The following is a 21,819-nucleotide window of genomic DNA, read 5'->3' on the forward strand; positions in this document are numbered from 1 at the left end:
TTTGAAACTTATCGCATATGTCACCTGTGATCGACCGATTTGAAGGATGCCTATGTTTTGCGCGACACCGCCAAGGTCACCTTCATTCACGCTCCAGAGCGATTGCAAAACCGAGCTGCCATGTTCGTCTAGGGGCGGTACGGAAGGAGGGAGAGCTGCATTGCAATGAAGGCTGAGCATAGGAGGGAATCCCTTTGTACGCGTCGTAATACACTTAGATTGAAAGGTTTATGTGCACTTCACTAAAAGTGGTATTACGAAGGAGACTTACCTAAAGAAACCTCATTACACGTCAAAGCGTATTGATTATGAATGCGAAATCCTGGAGTACCCGCCAAGACAAACATGCATACTAACTCATTTTTTTTTGTTTTTGTCCGCACAGTAAACCAGCGACACAGGTTGACCGAAAAGTAAGCACATGGGGTGAACGAAATATATTTTATTCCATGCAGCAACACCCTCCCCTTGCCAGTGTAACGCTTTTGGCGCTGAAATGTGAAATGTGGTTGAAGATGGACCACGCAGCCTCGCTTTGTTGAGGGTGTCTTTTTGTCCAAGTTAACTTGAGAACACGCTCTGCGCATCGGTATGAGAAACTTGCATCACCATATGGCTAGCCCCGTGAGCAACCTACTATATATAGTCACGCGTTTGTCAACTTGCACACAACCTCGCCACTCCGTATTTGCTTCAACGAGTGCTTTATTGCGCACCAGCATTAAAAAAAAAAAGGGGGGGGGGGGGCTGCATCGGCTGACATGACAGAAAACTAAGGTAGCTGTCTGGAACGAAAAGAACCAAGCAAAAAATACCTTTCTGATAAAGAACACTTGTTTCTGGCGAGACGTAGGGAAAAGCGCGTTCATACTGCATGGGGCTGACGTAATATTTTTTTCCTAACCTGGCACTATTTTTTGTCTTTTTTTTACACCCGGGCTTTTCTTAGTTTTTTTGCTAGGTTAATTTCCCCTGTATATAGTATATGGGCGCACCTTTAGAATTCACTTTAGTTGGAAGAATGCGCTGCGTCTTTGTTCTCTCGCCTGTCCTGTGTGTATAGTGTTCGCGCTTGGTAGCATTACGAATGACTTCAGACCCTGGTCAATCCTGGTCCTAATAAAGTTCCACACCGACAGAGTTAAAACAAATAATATATCTTTAATTTTGTCCATGGACTGAAGAAAAAATGTTACTGAAGATCAGCAGAGCTGCAACCTGGGCTAGGGATGTAGTAGAGCTGCACTTGGGTGGGGTTACTTCCATATCTACCGCAGTGACCGCGAATGAGATTTCCGGACGAAGGATGGGTTGGGCAGGCCAGCCACTGTAGGTGTAAGACATTTACCCGTTAGCCAATCGCGTAAAGAGCGCCATACTCGTTTGTGCGCCTTGCTAAAAAAGAAGTGTCAAAAGGTCCTCAAAATGGCAGCAACGCCCAGAACATAGAAAGGGAAGACTTCTTCCTGTTTCTCATGTATTGTGAGTCGCAAGAGCGTTGTGAAAGGTCTTCATAATATGAACCCAAATTGCTGAATCTTATCGTTTTTACCACAAGTGTGTAATTATTGAGCAGTGAGCATAGCGTTCATTCTGCTGTTTTATCACATATTCTCCTTGATGTCGACGCTATTATTATTGATGATGGTTATGACCTCTTGCTGATGGCGCTCACCCACAAAGGGGGATGGGCCATGAACCGGGCGGCAGGATCTTTGAGTTAAATACTTATGAATCTAAAGACAAACGCTGTAACTTTAGACTAAAGGAGAAAAAAAAAAACCATTGCTAATACTTGAAAATTGCATAGAGCAAACCGTCAAACTATCAGATGTGACGTTTGACGGATGTCACAACGGGTTGTAATTAATGATGAAAATAAGCCAATATACACAAGCATGGTAATCTTTTCGCTTCCTGTATGTAATCAAACACTGCAGAGTGGACCTCCCTGTGGCTATAATCTAATATAATGCCACCAAATGATAAAATTTGCGCAACATTGATTTGTAATCCTAACTTTTGAAGGGGAGCGACGAGGCATCTTTTTCTCTGATTAGAATACCGTTGACAGAAGAAAAAGAAATGCTCAATTGTCTCTATTTCACCGCAAAACTGACATAATGGTGACGCGCTGAGTCCAGCTTTATGTAAGTAACAATTCGATTTGTTTACCTAGCTTTTAGCGCTCAGAAAACTTCGTCGATAAAACGGCTCTGCTTCACTGGTTTAGTGCAACAGATAATCTGCAGTTCATCTTAAAATGCGGAGATGCTGGTCTCTCTTTAATAACGAAGCTGTTTAAAAAGACTGTCTACCGCTCGGGAAAATTTTTCTGATTGTGGTGAAAATGAGAAGATCGTTCGTCACATCGGCGGCAACGAGCACGCTTTTGCCCCGTAAGCAAGGAATTATATTTTTAATTTGATGTTGAAAATCGTGAAAGGATGACCGCTAGCGTCACCCAACAGCAATGCGGTCAATCTATTGGTAGGACAAGAAATCCTCGCAGGTAGACTCACTCTGCTTAAAAACAAGCATGTACAACTTGAAATTGTATTTCACGCACTTCAGGCAGCTTATGGCTGCGTCAGAGAGTAATTTTTTGCTGTCTTTTTTCTCACGCATCAAAAAAAAAAAAAAAAAAAAACCGCCCGGTGGCGCTGCTTGCGGCGCCGTCTTCGATTCTGTCTGCTTTAACTCATGCGCTATGCCATGCGGCTCACCGAGCTGGTCGTACTGTGCAGCTGTATTGTTATTAGGATGTCTCACATGTGGTGCGCTGTGAAGGTGTGCATTTATAGTCTCTTTTTTTTGATGAATCGACTTGACTTGGATTGCGGCAGCAGTGCTAAAATAAACGAATAGACTGCGATTACAGGAAAACAACTATTCTGTAATCGTATAATAGGGCTTCATATAAGCGCTAGCGCGCTGAAAACGACTGTTACATTCATTACAATAGTGTTCAGCGAAAATAAAGTAATCCTACAGAAATCACATGTGCTTTCGGTTTTAATTTTTACCGGCACTACAATCATCATCGCGTCCACCAACCAATGTTGTGGGCATGTTTCACGCCAATGGAAGAAAACAACGCAGATCGAAAATTTTGTTTCAAAAATTTCTACTCACTTTCCAGAGAAACCGCTGCAAGGTTGGACACTTCAGACGGTACGCTTTCTATTGCGGTATAAAACAAAAAAGCGATGAAGGACGGTAGACAGTCCCTTTAAGCTATCGGCAACTTGTGCTCCGTCGTAACAACTATCATCATCATGAACTGGCACGCGCTATCTTCATTCTCTTTACAGGAAGCTGTTTAAACTATTGCCAACTTGTGCTCCGTCGTGCAAAACGCCTGGGTTGGGCATGCGCCACAGGAATAGAGCAAGCCCCACTGCCGTGTACAGCAGGTGCTAGTGTCAAACGAAACGTTCACGTGAAAAAGAGAGAAAGAAAGAAAGCGATAGAATATGTATAGAAAGAAAGAGAGCGACAGAAAAAAGAGAGGAAGAGAAAAATAGAGAGAAATAAAGGGAATAAAGAAAGAAAGAGAGAGAAAGAAAGAGGGAGCGATAAATAGAGAGAGAGAAAGCGAAAAGAAACAAATATAGAACGAGCGAGAAAGAGAAAACAATGTAGAGTGAGAAACAAAGAAATAGAAAGGAACATATACCAAAAAAGAAACAAGAAACAGAGATAAAGAGAAACAGAGGGAAACAAGGAAGACCGGCCAGCTCCACTCTTCATTCAGCCTTGGCACCACTAGAGCAAAGCTGCCATAATAATTGTTTAAACCATAACATTAGTTGCACGGCTTCCACAGAACAGTGCCATAGCTCGATATGGGCTCTGATATAGGCGAACAGTGACATGCAGGCGAACCATGACTTTGCAACGTCTGCTATTCTGCTTTACAAACAGCTCGAAAACAAAGGCCGGTTAGCGCAAGTGAACCATGTCTCGATGCACTGTTGACGTGGTTTTTCTGAATTTGTGCAACCTATGCTGCCGTGAACCGTTGCAGTAAGGCTACGGGCTTATGAACTTTTTAAGCGGTAGCTCGTATTTGCCGCTCGCTCATGTGGTTTCTTTTTCAAGTAAACTGAATGAAATAATTTATTGGCTCATTAGCAACAGGGTATATGTTTACGAAGACGTATTCTCAAACGTTCCATCATGCCATGCTTGGTATACTTTCATACCCGCCCACTGTATTAGATTCGCGCTGCTGTAAGAAGCAGGTGGCGTGCGCCCCAGAACGCGTCGTTACAGCAAATAACATACCCTGTGCATCAGGTACAGCCACTACGGGAATACGAAGTATCCCGAAAGCCGCTGTGCAAATTCACAGTGCGCATAACATTGCAAAGCGAAACGTACGAAGAAAGGCATCAAATTTGCTCAATGCAACTGCAACGCCGAAGAACGAACGCTAGGGGGTATAACCATTCATACGTCCTTTCTTGCCCAGCCTGGTCACACTCTTGTCGGTCATTACGTTCGGCGCCTTCCGATCGCTCAAGTTTAGGCTACCACCGTTGTCAGGGCGGGCGCACGTCTCGGAAGCGTTTTATCAGCTCTTAGATCTCGACGCCGTCGGAGGGGCATCCCCGCTGTGATGAGCCGCCGGAGCAGACTTTCACCGCACACCCCGAACGGGCAAAAAAGAAAGAGCCCTCATGCGATGAGTATGCATGCGGCTGTGTGTTAGAAGACCAAAGGCGGAGTGGTGTTGAAGGCTTCTCAGGAGGGGTCGTGTATAAACGGAGGGCGGGAGCTGGCGGCGCGAACAATGGCGGGCGATGGCAAAGCGAGGACAGCACGGAAAGGAGGAAGGAGCGAAATGCACCAACGCTGTGCACACGGAGTGCACTGCTCGGAAGAAGAAACGCGCCGCAGGAAATCGCCGACAAAGCAACGAGTGAAAAATGCGTACCACGCGAGCGGGACGCGTGAACGCGCGGGGCCCTCATCTGGTCGCTGTTCTTGTCTTCCAGCTGGGACAGGCGCCGCTAAGCACGCCCACATATGCGCACCATAGACGGGCCATTTTCTTCTCGCGGCGCCGGAAGGAAGAACGCTCGGATGCCGCCGGCGAGCGATATTACGTGTTCCTCGCCCCCTCTCAGACAGTCCCCCCGCGTTGTGCTACGCTTTGCTTTCTGCCGTTTTGCGGGGGGGTTCCGTCCTTTTCGGGCTCTCATCCCTGGTGGATCTGCGGGCTCGTGTTTACACAAGCGGCCGTCGCCACGGCGGCCAAGCCGGGTGGAACCGTCGCTGGATGCGTCGCGCACCGCAGCGCGGTGCCGCTACACTTCGGTGGAGGGCATGTCTTGTAAACAGGGAAGACGGGTCAAGCAGGGTTCGCGCAGTCGTTAGAGACCGGGCAAACTTTGGCTGGCCGTAGGAAGGTGCGTGAAAAGCCGAGGAGGAAGGCAGGGGAGGAGTTGGATGCACTACTCTGCGTACTTTACCGTATGAAAACGTAGTTAACAGAGATGTAGACGTATTGTATAGAGCAGGGCCGTAGCCAGGAATTTTTTTTGGTGGCGGGGGGGGGGGGGGGCACTTGCTGAAAACCATGATTATTTGAGAAAAACACCTATTTTAATTATTTATTTCTGGTAAGAACACCTACTTCTCCAAAATTTCGAAAAGGGGGGGCGCCCCCCCCCCCCCCCCGGGCTACGGGCCTGGCATACAGTGCTCTATGTACATACGTAAGCAAAAGTAGCTAACACCTACCACAGTATTGGACGCATTTCAAGTCAGCCCAAAAATGTTATTCCTACTTGTGGATGAACTGCATATGACTACTACCTAATGGAGATTGCACGAGAACGATTCTGCTGGTGTTTCACGCGCCGCTATACTTCTGTGTGGCATTTCGTTCCGTTTGTCTGTATAGAATTTGGCGAACACAAACCGCCTAATTCGGCACCGCGTACTTACGCGATGATTATTCATGTTTACGTGGCGTCCGCGTTACTTACCGAAACTGTGCCATTAGGATGCTTTCGATTAGTTCTTCATTTCAGAGAACCTCTGTGCAGGTTCAGTTCAGTACGTAGAACGATTCCACACGCACAAAAAAAAAAGAAGCGCATTAAACATGCATACTACTCGCATTCAGACAAATGCAGGAAATAATCCGAGCTGCCTCATTAAGGAGCGCCTGTGGTGCATAAGACAAGCAACGATGGGAAAGTCAACGTTCAAAAGTCACAGTAACGGGAAAAAAAAACGAAGTTCATCCTCTCTAGAACTACTTAAAGAAAGATCGAAAAGCTGACCTCCTAATTAATTCGAGAAGCTTCAGATGGCCGTCACAATAATTATGATTGCCGGGAGCTCGAGAACCGAACTTTAACTTATGCGAAAATTCTAAGCAGCCACTACTCTAGTGGCGTACATATGAATGAAGAGAGAAGGAGAGCGTGAAGAGAGAGCTATGATTCGACAGATCACTAGAAAGACCGTAGTATGTATGCTTATGTTCACTTTATTTATTTATTTTACTTAGAAGGAGATGGAAAAGTACAAATCAAGAGTGATAGGCTTATAGCAGTATCCAGAAGAAAGACGACAAACACTCTCACTTTAATGGCAAAGTTAACAGGTCAGCACTGAATGAGATCTATCGAGTCCGCAGTGTCTAGCAATTAAAGTGATAGTGCGTTGCATTAGTGCGGAGAAATAAAAATAATACTTGAATGCTTTACATGCTCTTTACACTTCCTAACGCATCCTCGGCGTTGCTATCTATTTAACAATGACAAATACGCTAAGAGCTATTGCACTCACCGATATGCATGCAACAACTCAGTACTTAACCTATAATTCGCAGCAAGACTTGATAGCGTAGTGAGAAAGTGAGCATTCAGGATTTCAGGATCAGCCACTGAAGAAGAAGAGGCTGCCTGCAATATGTTTACGTATTCTTGAATGTTCTTTTTTTTTCTATGACGCCGAAATTGTTACAAACGCATCTTGCGAGAAAGCCAAATATTGCACTCCAACTTGACTATACTATACTCCAAGAATCATCTCACCAACGCGTATGGTTTCTTGACATCCAGGATAAGGCAAAACAGGAGAAATAATTACCGTGCTGAGCAACGCACACAAATTCTATAATATCGACCTAGATGGGAATGATATGAACGTATGAAGCTGGTGCCGAGTAGTGTGTACATAAATCGCGTAAATAAATATTGTACATAAATATTTTACATAAATCGCGCACGATACGGTGTTGCTGGTTATGCCCCACCTACATTCCGCTTTAATTCATCAGGAATGCACAATTTATCGTAAATATCGCATAAACGACTGTATCGAATGTATCATACAAACGGCTGGCCCTAGAGCAACACTATTAGGCCTTCTAAAAACAAGACTCCTATTACGCTTGGTTGAGTCCCATCGCTGCAGCCTTTTTCTTTCTCTCTCTTTTTTCGCATAGTGATGCGTTGACTAGCAGGTATGTAGCGCACTTCCGCAGCTGCTGCCTCCATGCAACAATTCCGCATCGTGGTTCTATAATGAGAGCCTTAATCACCCTCAACTCTGCACGCTGCAGTGTCCCTGCTAGAAAAAAAAAAGAAAAAATAAAGAAAAGGAGAACCAGCAAACCAGCTCATATACTGGCTTTTAATGGGCGCCACGAAACACTTAACCACGACCAACTCCTACGCGGTGCCCGGAGCCCCTTGAGCAATTTCCGGCTCCATGCCAGCTTCACTGGCTCCTTCTGGGAACGACAGTGATTCAGTGTCACCACTTCACATCAACACCCATTTTCCAGCTGCGCGCTGAAGCAAGCGACCGCAGGAAGTTAGGCCCGGCAGTATCATTCGTTGTCAATTCACCGCTGTTGACATTCGACGGGTGATCGGTTCGTGGTATACAGTTTTAGCACTCAGTGAGCAGGGAGAAGACGCACGTTAGGTGGGCGGGCGTCACGTTCGTGGCCTTGGTCGCTCGGCTCGGTGTGGCGTGGGAGTCCGTCTTCAAGGGCAATTTACCGCCCCGACACTTGCGCTTAATTACGATCATTAAATGGCGAGCGAGGACGTTAAGCCGGGCTTTCAAAGAGAGCGCCGCCCCTAAGATAGGCGAACGTGCTTTTCGGAGCACGTTTTTCGCTGGTGTCACGACGGTGTATGATAGATATATTTTGCACCGTGGCTTTTACAGAAATATTGCAGGGCTGGAAAGGGCCCATGTAGGAGGGGCATCGCGTAGGGAGAACGAAATTAAATAATTATTGAAATTAATATAAGTGTGCATAGAACAAGCAATACAACATGATCTTTAAAGATAAGCCACAGAAATTATTAATGGGTAATGCCCGATCCACCAGATTAACACCGGAGTAAGAATACGGAGACATCGCACAAAATCGAAGAAAATGTGTGATTATCTCAACATATAATTCGGTGCTACGTTGTTACACTGCGGTTGTTAGTTACACTCACACTTCGTTAGCTGTAACAGCTGTGTCCATTGTTTGGGATAGAAAACTGTTAACAGTGGGAGGGACTGGGTCGAGAGCCTGGCGTATACATTCGCTGTCCCAATACAATCGTGGAAGGTGATATGGAGGACGTGTTTTTGAATAGTGAAACTGAACACTAAGACTTGGAGTTTCGAAATGGAACCCTATTTCACTTTGAACTTTAGAGACCGACGAAATTCGGCTGTGAACTCTTACTGACCTAACTTGACTATACCTCTTGGCTTAGAAGTACTCGAGTATTTCTCTATATATGTGGTAAACCTACAAAAAGAATTGTTTGACTGTATATAGCTTGTTCTTGTTGCTATTGCTAGTGCTGATATGCTTGCAGATGTGAAATAACTAGAAGAACAGGACGCATCAATATTGAGCAGCCTGTAATAATAAGACCTCGGGTTTAACGTCCTGAAACCGCGATATGATTATGAGGGACGCCGTACTGGAGGGCTCCGCAAATTTTGACCACCTGGGGTTCTTTAAAGTGCACCTAAATCTAAGTACACGTGCCTCAAACATGAGACAAACCTATATGAGACAAACGAATCAAATAACTGAACACCTCAACTATTCGTATCAAGCGCATACACATATCACGGGTTCGCTAACTTAACCTAATGTAGGGTCAAGTCCTGAATAGTTGATACTGTGACATACTGAAAGCGGTAAGCACACTTCAGACACCTTTCTTGTTGTCCGGCTCGGGCACGAACTCCGCACTTTGCTAGGCCCCATGCGGTAACACGTGCTTTACCTTGAAAGATATCAGCAAAGGACTCACACCTTTTAACGTGCTGTTCTGACTGCTCCGTTCGCCATGTTGTGATAGACAACACGAAGGTCGCTTTGCTAGCGGGAGCGGCAGTGTTTCCTAACGTCGGCGTTTGTTGAGTCAAGCCAGGTTAGATGTTAGAATAGTTAGCCGCTAGCCTTACATCGTATAACGTTCAAATTTGTTGCCATTACAATTTCATAGCTTCGCGCTCTCGACGAAACTAACTTTTTCCTTAAAATTTCCTTCCGGCAAGACAAGCGTCCAGCCACCTGTCGCGTTCTCGAAACGCTAACAGAACGTCATCAAGTCGCTGTTCTCCTACACGCATTGAGAAAGATAATTCGTGCTTGTTAATTTCTGCCATACTTTCTAACACTTCCTTGAGACGACCGCGCATAGAAAAAATTTGGCAGATCCCACGCCTTGTGGGAACAGGTTCCATGTGAAGTAGTCAGCCAGTAGTCAGCCAGTAGCTGCATTTTTTGGCTTTGATTCAAGCGTTACAAGGTCGATCGACATTTTTTCTAAATTTGTAAATGGAGGAGTTGTGTGCACATCGTTGGCTTACCAGGAATGCCGACTACATTGACGTTTAAATGGTAACTTAATGTACGAAGTAATATCAGCATTCACGCTAGAGCACAGACGTCTGTGTTATCTAAACGAAATTCATGCTACGGTGCGATGGTGTGAATATCATACGTAACTTTCGTTAGCGTATTCCTCCGGGGTCGAGCAACGCTTGAATATAGCTTGCTGAATCATAGAAATACAAATGTACTGTTCATTACACTGATATAAAAGAGGAGCCATCACTGGAGCCACAATTGACGTTAACCGGACATGGTGCCTGTATCATAATAATAATAATATCAGGGGTTTTACGTCCCAAAACCACGAAATGATTATGACAGACGCCGTAGTAGAGGGCTTCGGAAATTTCGACCATCTGGTGTTCTTTAACGTGCAAATAAATCTAAGTACACGGGCCTCTACCATTTCGCCTCCATCGAAATGCGACCGCCGTGGCCTGGATCGAACCCGCGACCTTCGGTTCAGCAGCCGAGCACCGTAACCGCAACACCACCGCGGCGGACATGGTGCCTGTATCACAGAAGTACATGAGTGTTTATTGCTTTGTTATGAAATTAGATAGCCAGCATCACAACTACAATTGATGTTCCACTGACATTGCGCCAGCATAGGGTGTTCTTCCAAAACACTTTATAGACCTGGCGTGGCTCTGTGGTAGAATACCTGACTGTCATGCGGAATGCTTGGGTCCGCTTCCTGCTGGGATCCTAATTTTTATTCTTTGCATTCGTCGGATGAACGCTGCCCGATGTCGGTTTTTCTTAACGCTCACGCAATTAAATTCAATGTCTGTTCTCGCCGTTCCTAGGTAGATATAAACTGTCAATCACCTGTGGCGTATAACCGTGCACCACGGCCCGTGGTAAGCGGGTATGTGCCACACGTGTCTGGAGGAAAGCGTTTGACGACGTACGCGACAGGGTTTTCACGTTTTATTCATGTCATGACCAGGCACTCGTATTCGCGAAACCCTCTTACTTAGACGTAGGCGGCTAGATAGATAGATAGATAGATAGATAGATAGATAGATAGATAGATAGATAGATAGATAGATAGATAGATAGATAGATAGATAGATAGATAGATAGATAGATAGATAGATAGATAGATAGATAGATAGATAGATAGATAGATAGATAGATAGATAGATACAAACGCTCAGACTGCCTTGGGTTCATCATGAAATGCTTCTCATTTAAAACGTGTCGGAGCATCTTTCTGGCTCACTCCATTTCTAGACTTTTTTTTTTTCGGTGCTAGCAGCACTTACAGCCAACGACACGAATACTGAACGCGCAAATTCGGTCTAGTAGGTGATAACTAAGCTTAGACATGACAGTCGCAAAAGAACACTAACACAAGCAAGATACATATACAGAGAGTACGGGCTGTCTTGTTTCTCTTCTTTGTGTGAGCGTTGCTTTGCGCTTGTTAAGGCGTTTAAATTCAACACCGTGAGCTTTAATTTGTATCCACCCACTAGAATTTCGAATGACTCTCACTTAACAGGAAGCAAACAAGAATTAGTGGGCTTCCGAGCCCGTGCCCACGTTTTTTTTTTTTTTTTTTGCTACGGGAAAAAATATTAGTGAACGCAGCCCCATAGTCGTTCAATAATTAAATGATTCTGGCAGAGCTATGCTTGCAATTTTTCGAACAGGCATCCTTGTTTTGCTTCCTGATGCTACCGAGGAAATCGTTAAAGAAGTAAGCAAGAGTTTTAGCAGTCGTTAAAGTAAGCAATCGTTAAAGAAGTAAGCAAGAGAAGCAAGCAAGAGAAGTAAGCAAGTCTTTCATTCGCACGCATGGCAGAGAGCAATTTCCTGGCGCTTGCTTGTCGGATAGTCGATGCTGGCGGCCAGCAAAGAGCGACAAGTAACCGCGACCCTCGATGCGCGTTACTTTCTATCACCGATCAAGGACAACTTTCATGCGGCCCTGTTAGCGACGTGCGATGTCTGCGTGGTGTTTGTGCAGAAGACGCTTGGTCTTGTTAACTGCATACCTCTATTAGGAGTGCGAATACTCGAAAATTAGAATGCCGATCGAATAGCGCACTATATTTCTGCTGTGTTCTTTTAAGGAGTTTCCTATATGGGGTTGCAGGGGAAAGTCGTGAATTATACCAAAAAAAGGACTTATTTTTGGGCCAGCTTGTGCTTTTATTTACCAAATGTACTTCTTTACGGCGCGAAATACATTTTGTGAAAAGGAGACAGAGAAGAGACAGTTAGGGGACGAGCACATTGTATTGTTCATTTCTGTTGAAACTTCTCAGGAAACAAAACACTTCTACTACTCAGCGAGAAAGAGTGAAACAAGTGGTGAGTGTCTTGAAGAGTTATTCAGTAAGTGCCTGCCATGGTAGCTGAGCAGAGTCACCGGATTCAAAGAGAGCCAGCTGTTATAAGTCAAGCTTAATAAAGTATTCTCACGTCCAACGATGGTCCCCACATATTTTAGGGGCAAAGAAATTAGTTTTCACGATTTAAACAATGTAGCAAAAAATATCAGCGCTATATGCTATCTAAAACGATGCGCAATGTTATTAATTAGCTCCTTCAGTGAATATCATCGGGATTTGGCCGCCTCTCTAACTACTTCTGAATTTCAAGTTGATAGAGCCCGTTTTTGCGGGGCAATATGTGTATCAAATCGCAGATATGAATATTAATTATTTTTCTAAAGGACTTTTACATAGCACTCTTATTTACGTTTGCTTCGAAATGGCAAATATTCATCCTCAGATTTTACGTTTGAACGTCGTTTCTTTTCCAAAATTCGTACTTATTTCATGAATTACGCTAGTGCAATCCACAAACCACTAGCTACATTTCTGAATACGGCCCATCATATGCAAGTATGAAACATCAAAATATGCCTCCTCACAGATTTTTTTTTTCAATTTCTACGTAACAAAAAAAAAAAGCCAGGCCTGCGCGGAAAGCGCAGCACAGTCACAGCAAAAGCTCGAAGAGCGGCATTCTAGAGCCCATCATGAACTCTGTTGTGGCTACTAATACAACTACACTAGCTACGTACCCACTACGCCACAAATCAAAATTTTTGTGAAGTTGGGAAGCACTCACCACGACATTAGTCGTCATTCTGCGGAGAAGCGAGGTACCATCTGTAAGGCATTATGTGCACTTTCTTGATGCGACGGCTGATGACGATGATGAATTATGAGTGAGCCTTTTGTAATGGGTTGGAAGCTTTAAAGGACCCACTAGTTACGTAATTCGCATTGTGTGACGCCCGGTCGTTATTTCACTCTCCCACCGCGCTTTACAACATATGCTAACGTGAGAAAGAGATACAGAGAGGGAATTAACTTTACTGAGACCCTGGAGAAATGGATCATGGGAGCGTTATGGGTTTCCTTGGCAACCAATAGAAGTGCAGTTGCGAGGAACCCACTACGCTATAAATCAGAATTTTTGTGAAGCAGGGAAGCAGCCACTATGCAACTTTTCGTCATTCTGCGCAGAACCATGGTACCTGCTAAACACCTGTAAGGCAATACGTGCATTTTGCTGATGCTGTGAAAAATTACGATGAAGAATTATGGCAGAGCCCTTTGTAATGGGTTGGAAGCATTCAACAACCCACTCGTTCCGCAATTCGCATTGTATGACACCCGGTTACAAAATTCGCGTTGTGTGACACTTGGTTGTTATTTTACCCTTCTACCACGCTACATTACATATGTTAATGTGGTTCCTTCCCGACATGAAGCCTGTATAGGGTCTTTTTGCAAAGCATTTTCAAGCACCGGCATGGCTCTGAGGTAGAATACTGGGTCCCACGCAGAGGGCCCAGGTTCGAACCTCATTCCGCCCTGGACATTTTTTTTTTGTTTTTAATTTTCTTTTTTTTTTCATTTCGCGCGATAGTGGTTACGGACACCAGCGGCGGCGGCGGCGGCGGACAACTACGGCGCCAAAAACGACCCTTGTTGTGATCACATAACAGATTTCGCTGTAAAAGAAGAAGTGGAAGGGGCGCTTTTCTTGAGCACGGCGCGAACGAAATATCCCAGCGCCAAATATCCCCTGTGAAGCCTTTTTGCAAAGCAGCTTCAAGCACCGGCATGGATCTGACGTAAAATAATCGGCTCCCACGCAGAGGGCCCAGGTTCGAACCTCGTTCCATCCTGGAAAATTTTTTTCTTATTTCGTTTTTTTTTTCTTATTTCGAGCGATAGTGGACACCGGCGGCGGCGGCGGACAACTACGGCGCAAAAACGGGCCTAGTTGTGATCTCATAACAGCTTTCGCTGTAAAACTAAACAGTTGACTTAATCAAGACGTGAATGAGAACGCCTTCCTGTAACGCTCAACAAACATGTATAGCTCATCGTACTTGAGAAGGCAACGGTGATACTTGTTTTTTACAGCGAAAGCTGTTATGAGATCACAACAAGGGCAGTTTTCGGCGAGGTAATTGTCCACCGTCGCCGGTGTCGGTAACCTCTATCGCTCGAAATAAGAAAAAAACGAAAGCGAAAAAAAATTATTCAGGATGGAACGAGGTTAGAACCTGGGCCCTCTGCGTGGGAGCACAGTATTCAACCTCTGAGCCATGCCGGTGCTTGACAGTGCTTTGCAGAAATGTCCTATACAGGCTTCATGTCGGGAAGGAACCACATTAGCATATGCAATATAGCGTGGTAGAAGAGTAAAATAAGCACCAAGCGTCGCACAACGCGAATTCTGTAACCAGGCGTCACACAATGCGAATTGCGCAACGAGTGGGTTGTTGAATGCTTCCAACCCATTACAAAGGGCTCTGCCATATTTCTTCATCGTCATCAGCCACAGCATCAACAAAGTGCAGACGATGCGTTACAGGTGTTTAGCAGGTACCACGGTTCTCCGCAGAATGACGAAAAATTGCATAGTGGCTGCTTCCCTACTTCACAAAAATTATGATGATTTATAGCGTAGTGGGTTCCTCGCAAGTGCAATTTTATTGGTTGCTATGGAAGCCCATAAGGCTCCCATGATCCATTTCCTCAGGGTCTCAACAAAGGTACTTCCCTCTCTCTATATCTTTCTCACGTTAGCGTATGTTATAAAGCGTTGTGGGAGAGTGAAATAACGACCGGGCGTCACACAATGCGAATTAAGTAACTTGTGGGTCCATTAAAGCTTCCAACCCATTACAAAGGGCTCAGTCATAATTCTTCATCGTCATCAGCCGTCGCATCAAGAAACTGCACATAATGCCTTACAGATGGTACCGCGCTTCTCCGCATAATGACGAGTAATGTCGTGGTGGGTGCTTCCCAACTTCACAAATAATAGGATGTGTGGCATAGTGGGTACGTTGCTAGTGTCGTTGTATTAGTAGCCACAAGAGAGTTTATAACGGGCTTTGGAAATGCCGCTCTTCGAGCTTTCGCTGTGACTGCTGCGCTTTCCGCGCAGGCCTGGCGTTTTTTTCTTTTCTGGTTGGGCTATGGAGCACCATTTCGGGTAGTGGCAGCGTGCTTTAATATTCCAAGGACGACAACATTCCGTGTAGTAACGAGTGTCTTGGAAGTATTGATGAAGAAATTCAGCAAGATGATAAATTCAGAACAACTACCTCAAATTGCTGCAAGATTTCACGCTAGTGTCAAAGTTGAGCCACTTCGATGGTTTTGTTGGAGCCTAAGATGGCTCCCACATATTAATTCCAGCTCCAGCCATTATGCACCGGGACTATTATAACAGGAAGCATTTCTACTCCATTCAGTTGCAAGGCAGATTGTGAGCATCGTGGCATATTCCTACACATTTTTGTTGGATACCCAGGCAGCGTCCACGACACCCGGGCTCTAAAGAACAGTACGATCTACGGAAGACGCCTTCCCCCCCCCCCCCCCTCTTTCCCTCTTGGATATGCCATTCTAAGCGACTCCAGTTATCCCAACATTGTGGCACCCATCGCGATCACAACATCGTATAATGACACCACCCGGCCCGTGGCATTAGGTTTCAACACTGACTACGCAAGAGCGCGTTCAATTCTTGAGCGTTCTTTTGGCTTGATGAAAGGTCGCTGGAGATCTGTATTTACAAAGGCACCGGAAGTTTCTGTGTACAAGACACCAGATGTTGTCGCTGCGTGTGCAGACATACACAAGTGTGCATGCGGATGGGTGGCGCATCCCCAGAGGAGCGTGAAGAAGACATCGACACTGATGGGGACCATGACACGGAACCTCCATCCCAGGATCCAGAATCAGCGCAAAGGAGAGACCGTGTGGCCGCCATACTTTCCTGCCGTGCGCCATGCAGCGATCATGACTACCATGCGGTCATCTGAGACCAGCTTTTTGAATTAGCTCATAGTCTGCAAGCAGCTGGACTTTTATTTATCAAGCATTACTTTATTAATAAATGTAACCACAAAGCCTTGGGAAAAGTGACAGTATCTGCTGTTACATAACGTACATGGTCTAACCACAACTCGGTGGCTAGTTCTCATCGGCGCGCCTCATGAAAAAATGAAACATCTTCCCCATCAGTTCTGTTGATTTTTCGACGTTGGTGAGGAGGCGCTCCATCACGTCGTGCTTTTTTTTCTCGTCGTCTCCGCTTGTTAGCCTCCCTGGGATGCTGGTCATTCTGCACGAAACAAAAGCCACTTTATGCAACACAATGTGCAACCTTAACGAAATACAACAGGTTACAGCGATTACTGGTCACCACTTATATTTAGGATGAAAAATTCGTGAACATCGGGTGTCCGTTGAGTCGAGGTTTCGACAAGCGAACTTGCCTTCTGCAAGGCTGCAACTTCAAGAAGACAAGTCCCCTTGCCGAAACGTCGGCTGCAGTGACACCCCGTGTTCACGAATTTTTCATCTCTTCAAGCTTCCACAATTTCTGCCTTTTTTACATTTCAGAGGGTTATTCAAACAGTGTGTCTATATGCACGTTTTCAATTATAACACAAATAACTGCACCAGATCTAATACGCACACGATCATTACTTCGCGGCTCAAGTTTTCTGATACGTCTCATTATAACTTCATTTCTTTGTCTTGGTATGAATAGAAGGGTCGCTCCACAAGTGGTGTACTACATAATGCTAAAATGTATATGCAGTGAAATGCGCAGTTACTGGGCTTTCCATCCCCGTGAAGCAACGTGCGCTTTTAGTAGTTGATAAAAAATATCCAGTAAAGCAGTGCAACTTTCGGTAAAGGGCTATATGCATTTACAACAGTATAACATTGAAGTACTCACTGCGTCCTCCAAGTTCTCCATTCGTTCATCGGCAAGAGCTGACGCAATCACCCCTTGCGCTGTTATGATCGGCCTTCCTGACATCGCTGTGTCCATGAGCTCAAAAAAAAAAAAAAAAAACGGCCACGAAAGTTCGTGGTCTTCGTTCCCAGCTCTAGTTGGTGGATTCTTTAGATCCTGAGGAGGGAAACAAGGCACGAATAAAAGACCTAGCGACACAAGTACTTTCACAAATATCTGAATAAACGCTGGTTGCGCAAGAAGCAAATCAGGCGCCTATAATATTGCCACGCCCACTTCTTGTCTTGTTTTGATCTATTCGGGTTTGACCGGCAGGGACGGTTGTCAACGCTCGACGCTGCCCGCGAAGCAGTGTTCGAGAAGCTTCGCGAGTGTAGTAGATCGTTTTGTTAAGATTGCGCCCCGCACGCGAATGATCCAGCTTTGTCTAGAGATAACGCCGCCACCAGCTATATTGCTGGAAAGTTCGATAGCGCCTGTATAAAAGCCGATGCGCTTGACCGCTTGTCAGTTGATCGACGGTCGACTCTCTGTTCGCCGCTATCAGTGTATTGCTTTTCAGTTTCCCGGCCACAAGTTCGGCCAAATAAACAGTTTCATCTCGGACGTGCTGACTGCTTTCTTCGTCGACGTCAGGACCACGTGACATCTGGTGGAGGTGCTGCTCGTTCATGTTCCGGACGCCCCCGTCAAGCCGTGAACCCAGCCCACGTCGCGAAGAAGACACCGACACCATCAGCGACAGTCGAGCCAGCCGCAGCCTGGAAGGACTACCCCCCCCCCCCCCCCCCCAATACGGACCCCTACCGGACAAGACCAGGATCACAACGAAGACGACAACAGGCACAATGACAGACGCTGTGGCGCCTACAACGGTCGTCATGCGTCAGCCGAGGGAGCCGCCGACATTCCGTGGATCACCATGCGAGGATCCAGAAAGCTGGCTGGAGGCATACGACCGGGTCTCCACGTTCAACAACTGGGACTGCGACGAGAAGCTACGCCATGTCTACTTCGCCCTTGAAGATGGCGCAAGGACCTGGTTCGAGAATCGAGAGTCCACGCTAACGTCATGGGACCTCTTCCGCACCGGATTTCTCAACACCTTCACGAGCGTCATCCGGAAAGAAAGGGCTGAAACCCTTCTCGAGACTCGTGTACAGCTCCCCAATGAGAACGTCGGACTGTACACCGAAGAAATGACTCGCCTATTCCGCCATGCCGATCCAGCCATGTCCGAAGAAAAGAAAGTTCGCTTCCTGATGCGGGGAGTGAAGGAAGAACTTTTCGTCGGACTTGTGCGCAAACCGCCGAAGACGGTCTCGGAATTCGTTTCGGAGGCCGCCACAAGCCAAACAAGCCACCGCCGGACCACAGCGTACCACCCACACACAAATGGCCTCACCGAGCGGCTAAACAAGACCATCGCCGACGTGTTGGCCATGTATGTCGACGTCGAACAGAAGACGTGGGATGCCATCCTTCCGTATGTGGCCTTCGCATACAACACGGCCGTCCAAGAAACGACGCAGATGACGCCGTACAAGTTGGTCTACGGAAGGAGCCCGGCGTCGACGCTCGACGCCGTGCTACCCAACGTCACCGATGAAGAAAATCTCGATGCCGCCGCTTACTTACAACGTGCCGAAGAAGCTCGACAGCTCGCCCGCCTGCGCATCAAGACCCAGCAGCACACCGACAGCCGTCGCTACAATCTTCGACGACGCTTCGTGGAATACCAGCCCGGCGACCGTGTTTGGGTCTGGACGCCGATACGCCGACGTGGGCTTAGCAAAAAACTCCTTCGGGGATACTTAGGGCCATACAAGGTTCTCCGACGCCTCGGCGCTCTTGACTACGAGGTCATCCCGGACGGCATTACGAACTCCCAGCGACACCGCGCACGACCTGAAGTCGTCCATGTCGTGCGCCTTAAGCCGTTTTTTGCGCGTTAGCGAACCTGGGGACTCAATTTTTTCCTTTGTTATTGTAATTTATTTGTGCATGCACTTGTTTTTTTTCTCTTCTATGTTCTTTCACAAGCATCGGGACGATGCTTTTTCAGAGAGGGGCAATGCCACGCCCACTTCTTGCCTTGTTTTGATGTATTCGGGTTTGACCAGCAGGGACGGTTATCAACGCTGTCCGCGAAGCAGTGTTCGAGAAGCTTCGCGAGTGTAGTAGATCGTTTTGCTAAGATTGCGCCCCGCATGCGAATGATCCAGCTTTGCCTAGAGATAACGCCGCCACCAGCGATATTGCTGGAAAGTTCGATAGCGCCTGTATAAAAGCCGATGCGCTTGACCGCTTGTCAGTTGATCGACGGTCGACGCTCTGTTCGCCGCTATCAGTGTATTGCTTTTCAGTTTCCCGGCCACAAGTTCGGCCAAATAAACAGTTTCATCTCGGACGTGCTGACTGCTTTCTTCGTCGACGTCACGACCACGTGACAATATCGAGAAGCGTACGTTGGGGGGCTAGTTGGTAAGACATAACTGAAAAATATAACTGCACTAGGGACGAGACACCAGAAAGGAAGTGGACAGGACAATCTGCGGTCGTCCTGTCCACTTCCTTTCTGGTGTCTCGTCCCTAGCGCAGTTATATTTTTCAATCATGACTTATAATATCTGCTGATATGGAAGCGCCAATTACCTTGTACTTATTGAGCAGATTCAGCCCCTCCTTTCGGCACTGTTCAGGCGCGGTGCCATGAAGGCCGCAATCTCCAATTATTTGTTTTTGTAAGTCCATAAAATACCAAAATAACTGAGACACATGCACTAAAGATAAATTAAGTTTTTAGAGCAAATTTTTCCATGTCTTGCCACGAACAGCTGCCGCTTTGAGATTTCCAAAATCGGACGCTGGTATTTTTTTTTCACAGTCATGAAATCTGAACAGTTTCGCCAGCGAAACCGATTCAGAAACGTGGAAGAGTGCAACTGCCATATTCTTCCTAGACGTACACAATGAGCTAGCGCCGTTCCAAGAACCATCGATGAACTTCACTTCGTGTATGTGCGGGCTGTGTTTGTATGACGTACATACGTTAACGAATCAAGATCTAACACCACAGTCGTTCAAGTAATCGTTGTCGTGAACAGTGACATCATTCTGGTCGTTTGCTAGTTGTGCTCACTGGCACTTCAGTTTCGGTTTCGATGGTGAATTTCATTACTCTGCTACAATTAACAAAAGCCGGTTTTGGGGAATTTCAAAGCGGCAACGAATTCTACGCAGGAAAGACCTCAATTTTTCTATTTGACCCGACCATGTGTCTCCCCTAATTAAGAAGTTAACTAATATAATGTCTTTAATTGATGCCGTAATTGATGTACTAAATATGAAGATGTCGGCCGCTACAGAAAAAGTAATTACGAAGGCAGCGAGCAAATACTCCATTTCCATTAATCTTTTAGGATTTTTTTGGACGTATTCCTTGAAACACGTACCCATTCATACACATTCAAACACAGTAGAAGTTCGGAAAGATGGAGGCCTGACGAAATCCTTGAACAGCAGTGTCGCTGGAGCCAAGGTTTCGACAAATGGACTTGCCTTCATCAGTTGATTCCTTGACGAAGAGAAGTTCACTTGCATTCGTCAAGTGGACTCCAACGACACCCCTTGTTCAAGGGTTTCTCATCACATATACACATTTACGACAGCAACAAACGTCGTAGTGCGACGGCTACTTACAGCCAGGCTTGTCTTGCAGCATTTCTTTTTCCTGTGATGAGGTGCTCCAACTCATAGCGCCTAATTATGAGGCGCTTGGTTCGATCCTAAATAACTATAAATGAGACAACTTCTTACAATGATGAATATACAAGTGCTCATGTAACCAGATTTTTTTTATCGCAGTTTAGCGCTCAATTTGCCTGTAACTATATGCATACAATGAAATTAAGGCATGTTATCGCGTGTCCGGCGACATCCTCACCCCTTCCTCAAACACACATGGCGTACGTCTGCAAGAGCTTGCACACGGTGCTGTATGAACACAATAGAACCGACAGCATTCCAGTAACACATCCGAAAACGTAGAATATTGACGAAAACAGTCACAGTTTCGCCGCAACGGCGAAGCAATGAATGCAATGGCAACAAATTCGAATGTAACGCGAAGAACGGAAAGCAGCTCGAAATTTCCAGCACGTCGCTCAAGCGCAAAGGACGCACGAAAAGAACACACACAGGACGAGCGCGAAGTATCATACGTCACAGCTCAACACTTGAAGCGCACTGCTCAAACATAAAGCAGGACGCACGAAACGAACGAACAGGTACACACAGGACGGGCGCGAACTGTCACAATTGTTGCTTATTTCTGTTTGAACAGCACGCTGCTTTCGCAAACGCGGCCGCTGCAGCGAGCGAAGTTACCTTCGTACGCTCTGTGACTTCAGCACGGACATCGCGGAGAAAGCACAAGACATACAACCCACCGCTCCACCAACACCCCCGCCCAACCCCTTCTTTCCTCGAGATAAGCGCACGATGGCGACCACGCCCTGTAGGGCGAAGAGCAACGGCGTTACCCGGCAACTACTACCGCGCGAGCAGACAGCGGAAGCGCAAGGTTCTCCTTGCCCAAATCTTTAAGTGCACCCGTCACGCTCCTTGCGCCATGTCGATGAAGAAACGCTTATAAGCGCCTG

This window comes from Rhipicephalus sanguineus, chromosome 4 (genome assembly GCF_013339695.2).
Source record: "Rhipicephalus sanguineus isolate Rsan-2018 chromosome 4, BIME_Rsan_1.4, whole genome shotgun sequence".
NCBI classification, from domain to species: Eukaryota; Metazoa; Arthropoda; class Arachnida; order Ixodida; family Ixodidae; genus Rhipicephalus; species Rhipicephalus sanguineus.